The sequence below is a fragment of the Amblyomma americanum genome, chromosome 8 (genome assembly GCF_052857255.1).
Source record: "Amblyomma americanum isolate KBUSLIRL-KWMA chromosome 8, ASM5285725v1, whole genome shotgun sequence".
NCBI classification, from domain to species: domain Eukaryota; kingdom Metazoa; phylum Arthropoda; class Arachnida; order Ixodida; family Ixodidae; genus Amblyomma; species Amblyomma americanum.
Window position 1 is genome coordinate 91,395,407 of NC_135504.1, and position 15,082 is coordinate 91,410,488.

At 43.2% G+C, this 15,082-nt stretch overlaps 1 protein-coding gene across 1 annotated transcript in view; it reads left to right on the forward strand.

The window, feature by feature from the left end:
• Nucleotides 1-15,082, forward strand: part of LOC144102604 (membrane metallo-endopeptidase-like 1) — an 89,246-nt gene that overhangs the window by 48,837 nt on the left and 25,327 nt on the right. The window lies entirely within an intron of this gene.

Here is a 15,082-nt window from a genome sequence, read left to right on the forward strand (position 1 = left end):
TAGTTCCCTCTATGTGTTCTACGCAGTAAGAAACCATTGATTTCAGTTCATTGCTGCCCGAAATACACTAACGACAAACTTCATACAGTAGGACTTAAGAATTCGCTTTCTACACTCATCATCACACAGACGTACTCACTAGGCTTTCTTTCCACAGGAGGAGGCTGGCACTGTAATGTGGTATTTATCTCTCATCAGTGTTCACACATGAATACATGCAGTGTGTTTAGTTATTGTTTCCGCACGATATACTGACAAAGACGAAAGGGGATACTCTGGAGTCTCATCGGTGACAAGTTATTGCTTCCCAGCTTTCTGCCAAGGCCTGGCTTGGCGACTGTGAGAATATCGTAGGCATCGCTCGTTACAAAGCCTTTTACACCACTGAATACCTGGCCATCTTTAGTGCTGCTGTAGTCATTCTAGAGTGACCACTGATGTTTTATGTGCGTGACTGACTGGTGCTATGCCAACAGGTTCTGCTAGCAAGCTCAGAGGACCCCATCAGCATCAGTAGCAAGCAGTGACTGTTGAGGGGCGATTTCAACGACGTTCCAATGTTCGAGGCCGCACCCATTGTTTTCACTTAATGCGGTTGAAAGGCTGAAGTGACTCCAAGGTAGGTTGCACTCAGTAGCTCTGATTGAAAATTGCTACAATGTGCCTGTTTACGACCAGTAAAAAATTAAAATGGTTAGTGTTTAAAATTCAGTATCCATCCCCTCTAAACTGCAACAGCAAAGCTGCTTATGGAAGAAACAGGAACAGAGATATCTTCACTAAATCGAAAAAGGAAGTGCAAAGGATGTGTAATGTAGAGAAGATATAAGCAATACCACGCTGAAACACTGGGAGGATTTAAAGCGTAGGTGTATGCATGAATAGGTGGCAATCAGGTGGCCAAATGAGATTAGGAAATTTGAGGACAAAGGGTGGTAGCAGGTAGCACAGGATACTGTTACCTAAGCTGAACTGGAGGACCATTGTTCGGCACTAATTTTAACGGCAGATACACACGACAGAAAAAATCACTAATTCCAGGAACGGGCTGCGCATCATGCGACTCAATGTTAGTCACCATTGCAAATAGCACCAGCACCGCGGACTACACATGAGGAAAAGGAGACATAATTTTCCTCTCAAATTTGAGCAGCAGTCAGCTTCGCTTTTAAGAGCAAAGCTCTAAAGTACGGTAACATTGGAACTTCTTGTTTTACTGACATGAGGGTGCTTGTGAGCGTGCAAGTCCCATGTTTGTTTTGCACCAAATTTGTTAATTGCGAGATGTTTAACTAGAGAGGGGCACCTAACAGGGGCATCATCTCTCCGCTACTGCACCTCTTTAATTCCCTTCTATATCCCTCCCTTACATCACGGTTCAAGTGTCCACCAAAATGTGAGACCGTTACTGTTACATTTCCTTCAACTCATTTTAAATTTTTCAAGGATTCAGTTTTAAGAAGGTAGAGGTACAAACTGTGCATTATAACCATATGCTGTGGCAATAAACCAGCAATAAATCTGTGTTGACAGCAGCTTGCCCAGTGCATTGCAAGGATGCTATGCTATACAAGAATTGATCTCATCGTCCAATGTTACATTGCTGACTGAAAATTTGGTCTCTGTATCAGAAATACTGGTAAACCATCATTGTAGAGCACAATGTTTTTAAAGGGATAAATGAACATATATGTCCTTTTCGAGGAATATATGCATAACAGGCAACAGGTGTGCAATGTCAAAGCACCTTTATGTTAACAGCAGCTGCGTCAAGAGCTACATGAGCGGCTATATTTTGTACAAGTCTACAGCTCCTGTAATTATAAGCTGAGGCACTGCTGTGAAGTGCATGTAGAGTTTGCATGCATTTCTAAACCTAGCTGCAAGCCTATGTTGAAAATATTTATCTAAATTGGCAGCTAAGATATGCATCACTGCAAAGGAATAGGTACCATAAACGACTCAGGAGGGATGACACCGCCGAAGGCAGGAAGCACGCATGGCCCAATAGACGCTGGCAGCTAGCAACTGCAAATAAATACATCCAGAGCAACAGCTGTCAGTTGCTGTAGCAATGTCATGAATGACAAGAGAGGAAATTGTCTACTGCTTTAAAAATTAAATTTAGATGTAATATATGTAAATAAAAAAACGATGAGCTAGCCCATGAGAAAAGCAATGAACAGGTTTTATGTAATGCACCCATATACATTCTTTGAGACGAGTCACAATGACTGTCAAAACCGCACTAAAAGATGAGCTGGCTGAAATACCGCACACCAATTTGAATATGGATGCGCAGGTTTTCATTAATTCCTATCATGGTGCCTTGCACCAATGTCTAGGTATTAAATTGAACGTTGCGACCAGTCTGCCTTGGTTAAATGAGAAGAGGGAATGGAAAAAATGCATGCCTTCACTAGCAAGAAGCTTGATATCTCACAGCACAACTTAGTATCATACAAAAATTGGTAGCACCACTTAACAAATCTGCATACAATTAAAAACTAAATAAATTTGTCGACTGGCTATGCAAGTAAGGGCAAGAGAAACAAAAAATACCAAAGAACACTGGTGAGCGCGGTGAAGGGAAGTTTGTGAGTAGGATCCCGTGCCAGGGAAGAGTTCCGAGCTCGGAGAATCTCCGGCAGCACAACTGATGGCACAAAACCAAGAATAAATAACAAAATAATAATAAGTAACAAAACCCATAGACAATAGCGAACGACTTGAATGCGGGCCGCACAAGCGAGGGATATAGCAAAAAAGTAGAAATCCTAAATAAATGTGCAGTTGCATCACCGACAGCTCGCAGTGCTCAGGAGAGGAAGCATCGATGCTTACAGCTCAGGAGACGCAAGATTGATCTAACTTTGACGTAACACTGCCTTAAATCCTGATACATTGTGGAAGAACAGACAAGTTTACGAATGACAAGGAAAGGAATATGCACCAGCCTTTCATATGCGATTACTGACACAGAATAATTTAGTATGACGAATAATAAGGCGCAAGCACTAATCCGATAAGTACCAAGCCTTAGCAAAATAGTGCGCTGGCTGATCGCAGCTGGCCTAGCGCGAGCGCTCTGTCGCGCGGCACTTCTCGCTCATCGTCTTCTGCGCAGTGCAAATCCATGCTTTTGCACTGAGTGTTGCAGCGCTAGCAATCGACAGTGTAACTCTTTAGCGATATGTGGTGCCATTTTTATTTACCACGGCACCCGAGTACTAAACGCACATAAAGACACTAAGAACAGCCCTTGTCATGCAGGACATAGACCCGGCTTTTTTGGCGCCGCATTATAGCTGCGGAAACCGCATGCAGACTGCCTTCACTCACATCCCTATACAGCCGCATAGAAATCTCGCGTGTGAATACAGATCAGTAGCAAATAAACGCACAGCAGGACTCACCGCTCATGCGATTCATCCAGGCTTGGTAAAACCACGCAGGATCTTCGTTGCCTTTCCAGATGACAAGACGTCGCAGCACTGTCTTTCTTCATGGCTTACCCGTTGAAACTCGCCAATGTTGACAGGCCTTAATTCTGGTCGTTGGCTTCCAAAACACACTCCTGCTCACCTTCCTATTGAATGAGTTCTTCACACGTGTCCAGGTACAAGCACTCAAGCAATGTCTCAGAGGCAAATAATACAAAACGCGACGCATCGCTTACAATCCCAGTCAAAATACACTATAGGATTCTAAGACAGAAAATATGTGTAGTCTGTAGTCTTGTCGTATTTTGCGCATGTCTTCTGTAGTCTGTCTTGCCTTCTGTAGTCTGTCGTCTCTTCTGTAGTCTGTCTTGTCTTTTGTAGTCTGCCCTGTCTTCGGTAGTCTGTCTTGTCTTCTGCAGTCTGTCTTGACTTCCATAGTCAGTCTTGTGTTGTCTGTAGTCTGTCTTGTCTTCTGTAGTGTGTGTTGTGTAGTGCTCGAGCACTGTGTCAAAGTAGTTACTCTGTCACCTGTCAATAAACACAGGGTTTGTGTGTTCTGGAGTAGGCAATGCACTAAAACGCACAGCTTGTTAATGGTCGCCTGTCAATTAACACAAGCTTTGTGCATTCCAGAGTAATTCATGCCCAAAACCACTAGAATTGAAATTAAAATTATCAATTTTTATTTACTGTTTTGTGCTTTTTTTCGAGCTTGCTGATGCACTCCGTCCAGCGTTGTCCTGGCCGCAGGTTCCTAGATACATCGCCCATGAGCCAAGAAAAGTGGTCTTTGTCTTGGCTGAAAAAAGAAAAAATAAAGATCACCGCAGCTACCTGCACAAAAAAATGTGAAAGCGTTGACGCCTTCTCGACACTGGTCGCCTTTCAAATTTGCCGCCATGGTTGCTTTCTCGTTGACTTGATTGGTTAACAATTAACTCTTATTTTGCCCTCATTTCATCCCAGCAACCATTTCGAGTTTTCAAATTTTCCGCCATGCATCATTCCCGCCCACTGACTGAATATCCGCCCCGTCAAATCACCCGTTCATTGCCTTTTGCTTTTCATTAATTACCTAATTGTCTCTAATTTATCATCCTTCTTTCTATACCCTGGTTGCGTATAGGTCAATTATCACTGGTGAAGTGATTGCTCATTTAGAGTTGTCAAACCTGGCGCAAGCTTTGACTTTGTCCATACTTCCAGTTTTTCAAATTTGGCGCTGCGCTGTAGCTCCACCTAGTATCAGCGTTTTCAAATTTCGCGCACTTTTTCTCTGGCCGAGCCACTTTTTGGACATTTTTGGTTGTAAATGATTATCCGATAATGAAATCTTTTTTCGCGCTGCATCCTCACATCATCCTCTTCCAATTACAACCACTCGTATGACGCTATCTCTTCTGAGTTGCCCACAACTGCTGTGGACACGATCCCCGGCAACATAGCCGAGTAAAGCTCTCACTTTATATAAAATGTAATACTGAACAAGGCTCACGACTGGCCGAGTTGGTACTGACTCACCTTAAAACCAGACAGAAGACACAACACACGTGAAGACATGAGCTCAAGAAGAGGCTGGACTAACAAAAAATTCATTGAAGGTTTGGATTATTTGATTTGATTTGTGAGGGTTTAACGTCCCAAAGCGACTCAGGCTATAAGGGACGCCGTAGGGGAGGGCTCTAGAAATTTCGACCACCTGGGGTTCTTTAGCGTGCACTGACAACGCACAGTACACAGGCCCCTAAAACTTCGCCTCCATCGAAATTCGACTGCCACGGCCAGGATCGAACCCGCATCTTTTGGGACAGCAGCCGAGCGCCATAACCACTGAGCCACCGCGGCGACATCATTGAAGGAAAGCCGCAAAAGAAGATCCGCGAAGAGATACGGGCGCACAATAACCCAAAGCAGTGAAAGGGCGAAGTGCAATCAAAAGTCACTGGCATACTAATGAATCATCTAAAAAAGCAAATTGCTTGTGGTGAAGGTTTACCAACGGCTTAGCCACACCTGTCCTTAGCCTTACCGTTGCAGTAAGCCTCAACTATCTACCAACAGATTTATCCCTTCCGTAAACCACTGATGTGTCGTGGAAATTAGGCGGGCAAAGAGACAAGTCATCCTCAGATTTGCATTCACAAGATTGAGTGTGCAGTGCCAGATTAGAATTTGCCTTCCCCCTATAGAGTGAAAGTGCTCAGTCCGATGCAAATTCAGATATCTGCCTGTCTGCCCATAGTAGTTGCAGCCATAAGGCAGTGGAACACAATAAACTCCATTACTTTTGCAAGTGGTGAACCTTTTTTTTGTGACACTGTCCATTGTGGACGATTATCCATAATTTTATCATGCCTTTTTTAATGGCGGCGCAAAGGCCTCCTGTCTTGCACTTCGCTGTTAAGACAACAGCAGCATTACGCTTTGCCGCGACTTTCTTGAGACTGTGAAATACTGTGGAGGTAAGACCAGCCCGATGTGATGAAGGAAATAATGAACATGTCTGGCCTCGCCCACTGGCCGATAACCAACGGCACCGAGGAGATGTTCAAAAATCGCACCGAAGTGCTGAACAAGAATGGAATCTTCACTGTCCTTTTCGTTCATGTTGACAGAGATATCACAAATCTTAATTCTAACCTCATTGGGGTAAGCAGGCAGCAGCAAAAATTTAGAAGAACAATATATAACAGTTCTTTTTATTTTTATATTTTTTTTCTGAAACAAACTCGCTATAAAAGTGACATGTGGTCGTCAAATGTTTGCGGGTCGAACTTAAAAGACAGAACTTATGGAAGGTCCCAGATTTCTCTAATGTCTGTTACTGCAAGACATCACTGACATTCGTAGAAGCTCTCACGGTGAGTCTGGTTGTCCTCATGTCTTTTATAATTGACAGTTTAATCCGCAGTTTAGTGCACTTAGCAATAAATTCCACTTTCATTTCTACAATATCCGAGTTTTCCTGATACAACATTGATATGACTCAGCCGACAGCAAATCCGTTTTACCTAGCTGTGCATTAAGCTACGCTTAATCTCTAGCTTTTTCCTCATAGTTTTAAACCTTGTAACCTCAACAGTTCACGAAAGAAAAAATGTACTGGGACACTTAATAACATTCATCATCATTCTGAGCATGACTAGGCGCACAGCAGGGCAAAGTCCTTTCTCATGCCGCTCCAATTATCTCTCTCCTTTGCCAGCTGCGCCCAACCTATGTCTGCAAACTTCCTGCTCTCATCCGCCCACCCAACCTTATGCCCTCCCGCTACGCTTGCCTTCTCTTCGAATCGTCTCCGTTACCCTTAAGAACCAGCGGCTACATTGCCTTCGCATTACATGCCCTGACCAAGTCCATTTCTTACTCTTGATTTCGACTGGGTTGTCATTAACCCCTGTTTCTTCCCTCACCGCCGCTTCCCGTTCCGTAACGTTACACCTATCGTTTTTATTTCCTTTTTTCATGACTTTAAACTTAAGCTTACCCATTTTCGTTAACCTCCATATTTCTGCCCCATTCGTGAGTACAGGTAATATACAGATGTTGTACACTTTTCTCTACGGAAATATTGATAAACTGTTGCTCAAGACCTTAGAGAACCTAATTAAATTAGGTGTTGCCAGTGGGATGGAATTAGAAGCTGTTCATGCCTTTACATTCAGTTTGGTGTAGTTCTTTCATGACTGTTTGTGGTCCCCTATGCGTCTACCTGCACACATCCAGACATCACTTCGGGTCGTCTAGCTTCTTGTTAGATGTTTCCTCGAAGGTGTCTAGAGTTGGCCATACGAAAAAAATGAAGATACATCGAAACGTATAGTTGTCATTTCCGGTCTGGGGCAATCGTTTCTGTTATTTTGACGTCACTTTCGGTCTGAGAACTATGCGCCCAGCGACTCATTGTTTCTCCGATCAGGTTTCTAATGGTTTCGTATTGAAAAAAAAAGAAAATATTTTTCACTAACGTACGATTTCTATCTTTTCAGATCCATCAGACAGAATTCGATCCATTGGGAAGAAACGAGCTCGTACATCCAGATGAAGAATACAACAAGGAAATAATCGATGCCTATAAGAAACTTATCTAAAGCGCATTGAGGTCTATGAGACCCAACCTCACTGCAGAGGAACCAAAGAATATTTCTGACACGCTTGTGAATTTTGAAGGAGAGTTGGCGATTGTGAGAACCGAATGCCCTGCCCCCCCCCCCTTTTTCACAATAATACGAGCACACCTTCGTCTTCAAACCATTCTGTGGCTTTCCGATATAGCTCAGAGGTCGCAGGACAAAGCTAGTTAGTTCAAATTCTTACATGTATATACTCCAACGTCTACTTTTGTTTTGATTTACGTCTTTGAAGCGAACACTTTGGGACTCTGAAATTGCAGGCTCCAGAGGATGCAGGATCTTTTTAGTGCACATTCATTTAATTCAGCATCTCTATGCTTAAGACACGAACTACAACCAACCGCTACGCTTAGTAAAAAATTTCCATTCCATGAATACGAACCGAATGAGTATAGCAGAACACACGGCAGGCATATCCGACGCTAATATGCTAAGGCTCACATATGTGAACGCGTAAATAGTCACGTGACAATGTGCGTATGCTCCTACGTCAGCGCTAAAGTTATACGTTGCGCTCTACGCATGCGCCCCACCCTTAGGTCAGTTTATTTCGTACGCGCCAAATATGTTACAGTACTTAAGAAATTCCTAGGGTAATATTGAAGCCGCTTATTTGCACCGAGCAGACATGATTTGCTCACCTGATTTCACATCCATAGGTTCCAGCCGAGGGCGGCTCCCGAAGAAACACAAGACCTCATGAAAATTTACAACAGAAGCACCATCGGAGAGCTGCAGAAGAATTTCACTCACGTGAGCAATTATGTGACACCGCAGTTGATGGATCAAATGTTCTTAGTGGAGTCTCCGAAGGTGGAGTAGATTTGTAATACGGGAGTAATTACTCATTGGAACCCACCCAAGCGCAGCCATAAGGCTACAAAGGAAAGCTATACAGCTTTCATGGAAAGTTCGTAGTTAAGAAAAAATACTGACTGAGGACATTCTGACTGAGGACATTCTATCGGTATACGCAGCACGCGTCGCCTTATTCAGTCCCGTACGTCGTAGAACTGTGCGTTCAAGATCGCGACTTTTCCCGAGCAAACAATTCGTGCCTCGCAAGCTAGAGAAGTAACAATGACTGAGTCGTAAGGATTATGGTTTATGGGGAATGTTACGAATTCTCTGTGTTCTTTTTAATATAATATTTCGACAGGCTCCGCTTATCAGTTTACTCAGGGAAGAATTTTCGGAAGCAAATATCACTCCGAATGAGAACGAGACAGCTGAATTGTACGCCTTGAAATACTACGACGAACTAAATCGTCTTCTTGAATCTGCCGACTCGTAAGTACAAAAAAATTGCTTTTTTTCTCGACGATATTAAGAGGGGGGGGGGAGGCATTTTTTGTCCGCACATTGACTACAAGTGGAATCTGCCCCTGATATGATGTCCTAAGATTATACCGTTGAAGAGATGTAGAAATATTTCAATATACTATGAGAGGCTATTCGAAACAATTTTTAAAACTGAAAAAAATGTGTTCAGAAGAACCTAAACCGCCTAATTCATCTCGATTTTATTCGCGCCCTGTCTCGAATTCAGGACATATATTAGTCGCCATGACTAGCCATGCTGGTCACATATTACATGAGTTCCTGCCGAGACAGCAACAAAAACCTCACTTACCTGGCCTGTACGACAGCTGAGCCCTTTAGCACCAATGCGTTTTCATCAGATGGGTATGAACCTACTCGGCCCGTCCCGAATGTTTATGTCTGAAAAAATAAATAATAGCGGCAACCGACTGCCTGAGCCATTACGCAGAAGCGCATTCCCTGTGGGACGGTACTGCAGCTGAAGTTGAAAAATGTTTTATCGAACACGTCCGACTGCGCTGAGGAGGGACAAGGGAACCGAGTTTATGGCTGGATTGACCCAAGGCATTTTGCACTGCAGTCCCAGATAGCATCAATGAACGACTGTGTACCATCGGCTGAGCAGCAACTAAACATAAAACTTAAGAAGACCATTAGAAAGAATCCGTAAAAGCAAAGATTAAAAATACTGTACCAAATCATGCACAGTGAAAGTAGCATCAATAAATAATTATATTCTACAGCCTCAAGTTAGATTGAGCTCCCGCCTCAATCGTCACAAAGCGATTCGGCCATACTTAACCTGAGCTAACGTCTATCGCCGCCCATTATTCCCAGCTGCTATTGGGCACTGGAATAAAATGCCCGCTCAATTTACTGAGTCTGTCGGTGTAGCGGAATTCATGAATGCACTTGGTGACTCTGTCTAGGAATGGCATTCCTGTGGATCTGCGCGTAAATGACTGCTTAATCTTTCTTGTTGCACAGCAGGTAGCTGTACGGCGGTATGAATTGTGTTGCGTTTTTTACGCTCTGCTTATTGTGTGTGCTCGGAGAGGCTTGTGCATAATTTTGTATATATGCATTTTTCTTTTTCTTCATTTTTTCTCTCTGCAACGACCCTCAAGTGAGGGCTGACAGTATTCATAAATGAATTATTTCGGAGCCCTCCACTATGGCACCTCTTTCTTCCTTTCTTCTTTCACTCCTTCCTTTATCCCTTCCCTTACGGCGCGGTTCAGGTGTCCAACGATATGCGAGACAGGTAGTGCACCATTTATTTTCCCCCAAAACCAATTCTTTTTATTATTCATATTATTATTATTATTATAAATACAATAATATAAATATTATTTCGGACGTGCTTACCGTCTGCGTAGACACTGACCATAAGACATGGAACATGGGTGCCGAAAATTTCGCCCCGCTTTTAAAAACGTATTCTTGGTCGTGCTGAATAGGCACTCTCATGATGTAGAATAGGGCAACCTAGGGTTATACCTACATATAAATTTCGTTTTTAAAAACCTTTGATACAACACATAGATTGTAAAATCTTCGCTTCTTTTCTGGAGGCAAAGTTTACTGTTCGGTGCGGCATGAAGTCGCGCGCTGTTTTTTTTTTATGAATTGGCCGTCCGTCGTATGTACAGCCATCGGCAAGCATTGCCGCTGCCTGGAACATAACTATAGTCGACAACAACGAAATCCTGGAAGGTTCTTCGTCTTAACTGCCCTCTAGACTTTTAACTCCGTCTCAATAACTCTTTTCCTAAGGAAATAGAGTGAAACACCAAATTCTCTCTCCACACGCGACGTGCACATGCTTTGGTCATCGGGTCAAAAAACTTCGTCCCAACGAAATACTCTGCCCCTTCCTCTTTTTTCCCCACACTTCTGGCGGTTACGAACATAAAACTACTCTAAACAAAAAGGAGTAAAATGTGAGTAAACTCTCTTCTAGCGCACTCTCAATGAAAAGCAGTACACGCTAGAGGACAGCTTACTCCTATTTTACTCCCATCTGTAAGTACACACACTCGCACACAATAACACACACGGAATCGGCTTTTCTTGTAATTGGGGACCGCATTGTTTTTGCATTAAAATAAAATAGCCGATACATCTCACAAAGTATAATTCCCCGACGCTTCAACACTACCGTAAATATAAAGCTTGAGACGTTTGTGCACCAAAGGGAAGCTCGAATTATTCTCTGCCGTAAGCGCAAGCTGCCCGTTTAAAATTGTCTTTCCAGAAGGACGCTGTACAACTACGCAGACCTGAGACTCATGATGAAATGGGCGGCGCAGACATCTGAGCAATTCCGAAATGCTTCCTTCAAGCTTAAAAATGTTATTGCGCCAGTCGTCACCGACAGTCCGAGTTGGGAAACGTGCGTTGGCATCGTGAACCACGCTATGCCCGAGATTTACGGTCGTCTGTACGTAGAGCGCAAGTTCATCAGAGAAGCCAAACAAGGCGTAGCCTGAAATACTCTCGAACGATAGTTCCTCGCGCAATTCGTTGGTAAAACATTCAACTGAAAAGAGTCATAAAGAGAAGGGGGTCAGTCAAGTAGTTCCAGATTCCTGACGAGATGTAATGCTGGCAGAGCGAAAATCCGTCAGAAAGAGAGATAGGGAGGGGGGATGTGTGTGTGTGCGGGGGGGATAGTTGAGCCTCCAAATAAGAGTGTGCAATTACTATTGGAGCTTGAAATCCTCAAGTATTTATGTTGCATGTGCAAATGTACTGTCTTTGCCTAAACTTACAAAGCATTGGGGTGTGTGTCTTGTCAGCCATAGAGTGGAGCCTTTAAGACAGATTTAAAGCCAGAAACGTCTTAGGAGGTCAGGGTACCAGTTCTCCATACCTTACACACATTTTGGGCGCAAATAATGCACAAGTGCTCCGATACACGCCGAAGAAACAAACTCTTTTGCCTGCTTACTTTGAGCAAAGAGGGTACATGCAAAATAAAATATAAGTGTGTATATATGCTTGCAAACAGAAACTTATATATGTATTGCCCAGGCACAGCAAACTCTTATACAATGCCCGTGACGAATACCAGTCGTTTTTCCAGATAACTGCAGAGTACGCAGATTACAACCATGCGAGGCACTTACACTTTCCTATTTCAGGTAGAAGACTTTGCCAGGCTTCTCGCAGGACTCTTAAACAAGACGTTGAAATGGCTAAACGGATGGACAATCAAACGAGAAATGCAGCTGAGGATAAGGTGCTGTGACAATCCGTTTTGCGAGATTCCGATAAATGCTATTCGTCCTGTTTTGTCTGGCCCATTATAAATTACTCCACACAAACAAAAATTTCTTCGCACAGTCTAAAGACTGTCCACCGACTTTTGTCAATGAAGTCTATAAAGGTTCTTCGACAAGCACCATAGACTTGTCTACAGAAAATAAAAATTATATACACGGTCTGTAGACTGCAGATTTATGGTCTTACACTTTTAGTAGACTTGTCTTTGGACAGTTTATAAACTATGAAAAGAGAAAAGAAAAATTGTATATGGAAGCTATAGAGTCTGTGAGAAGTGTATCGAAAACAATTTGACTATTTGCGTAATTGCAAATTCAACAGAATTCATATTATTTTGCGCTAAAAAACGACACATGTTACCGCTAATGGAACTCCAAAATCTGGCTAGAGAGTAGCTCCATACTGCAGCTTATATACTACTTTAACGACACGTTCCTCAACTAATTATAACAAACTTGTCAGCAAAACATGCAGCTGTTACTTTGGAGCTCATGCAAGCATTGACTTTTTCTTTTTGCTGCGGAGGAAAATGGGAACAAAAATTGGACCCGCAATGGCTGTACATCAACAGTTATCCGGAGCATCTTTATCAACACGTAAGTATGCAGTCTATAGACACCTTATCGCCGACTGTGACAGCATTTGGTAGTTTTTCAAGTCAGATACGGAGTTCTCCAGCAGTTCGTTTTCTTTTTAACGAATACAGGCCACTATCGTTTTCTCGCCTCGATCGAACCTTGCGCCATTGCTTAACGGCCGCAGCTGGCCTTGTAGGCTTTGTTCAAGCATGTGCCTTAAATTAAGCGCGATCAGCGATGACGTAAGGACAGAACTCTTTGAAAATTATGGTCGCACGAATACAGAAATGACAGCGTGACGGCTAGAATGGTATTTAGGAGACTATATACGAACCAAAGGCCTATAAAAAGAGTTTTAGCACCGTTAAACCATGTATGACGTGTCAAAGCACTTGTCCTAATTCGCTTTACTCTTTCCTAGCGATTGCCTTACATTTTCCTCCTTTAAACTTTCGTACCACGAGACCTTCCCTTAGCCACACGGTACCCAAGTCAGTTCATCTGAAGGGTCAAAGACAAAGGCTGAAGGGTCAAATGTCGAAGATTCAGAGGCCTATCGATTTTTTCAACACTGCTTAGTGGAGCAACGCTTTCGCTCTAAAAGAAATCCCAGCGTTTCGGAAGCAACCCAGATATTGCATCAGGGATGACAAAACATGGACATTTTTTTCACTCTAAGCCTCTGGTTCGTGATAGTGTCCATCACAAACCAAAGCAGAAGGACTCATCCATGGAAACGTTTTACGTTCAGGGTATACCGGATCAGCTTCAGCCTGGAGATGTCAGACTATGCGGTAGCAGAGTCATTAGAAGAGACTTGAAAAAATTACGCTTTGCGTTCAGCTCTGCCTTTATAGCTGCGGGTGGCGTGCCATAATATACATTTGGAATACAGCGGCGACATCCAGAGCTGATTGTGACGTAGTAATGTAAGTTTGGGCTCTTGGGCTTGCTCACAGGTTTTCGGACCAGCATGTGATGGCGAATAGACAGCGTCAGAGTGGAACGAAGAAAAATTAAAATAACGAATAATTACTTTAGGGTTTTGACGCAGTTAAATAGACGACGTGCAAAAGTGTGTGTTAAGCCTGACTGGCTCATGGTTTTCTTTGCTTGGTTGTCGACATGTCTGGCGATGACATTAGACCCAGGTTAAGTTGATCTGATCTGTTCGCGCCGCAGATGGAAGCTGATGAAGACGACGACGTGCAATGGAGCTTAACACGAGGCGTGATCGGCTGAGGCCTATCTACCTTACTACTACTCTGGCATAGTGCTCTCGTGCGGTATGGAGGCAGCGAAGCCGATCTGTTCGCGCCGCAGCGGGTTCGAATTCCGGTCGTGGCAATATTTATATATTTAGTTATTTATTCGAGATCAATGTCAAGGCTTCAGCGATTGTCCGGCTTTCGCAGCTTTGGTCGTAAAGTAGAGCTTTTGCTATAAAAGTGATATCTGTTAGGCTCCCGGCTAAATACTCAGAGGCGTGTAGCCCACCCTAAGTTATCATCGAAGCTGTGGATCAACAAATGTTTGCTACATCGCGCCGAAATGCATGCTCTTTCGAGCAGCCTGCAAAAAACCAACCTTTCCAGTGCACTCAACTCTTCGAAGCAGCCAAAATTTATTGGGCCACTGCGCCGAGGGTAACCGCGTTTTTGAAATGCTAATAACTGAGGTGGATATTACTTACGGCGGGCTACACGCCTCTCAGAAATTAGAGAGCCTAACAGTAATAGTTAAAAATTAACTATTCAATATTAGTTACCAGCTTGCTAGTTAGCTCATCTTTGCTGTATTCTGACGTGCTACGTCGCTGAGAATGCTATGCCAGAAAATGCGCTCGTCTAATTCAAAGTTATGTTCAAAAATTGTGTAAAGTCTTAGGTGAAAAATTCTCTTAGAGTGAATACCTAATGACCTAGCTGTTCAAGACCTACAGACTTCGTTTTTCTGCAGGCACCGCAGCTATGTCAAAACTGTTTTTTCGCGCAAATGCTGCTTTGGATACCGCAAAACCACAGAACTCGGCAAATGTTGAAGCTGCGACAGCCGTACGACAAAGCCGAGTAAGTTGTTGCTTTTTTGGCTCAAGATTTCTTGGCCTTCCCACAGCGAAAACACTGCCAGCCCACACAAAAAATCGAATCAAAACAACAATCAAGCCTTTTAGTTTAATGTGACGCCTTATGTATTAAATTTACTACGTATCTAACCAATAATTGGCACAGAATTTAATAAAAGATGGGTTAACGGGAAAGTAATAAAGATAGCCTTAACTCAAATACTGTCGGAGCCAGAAGTATCCGGGACGTGC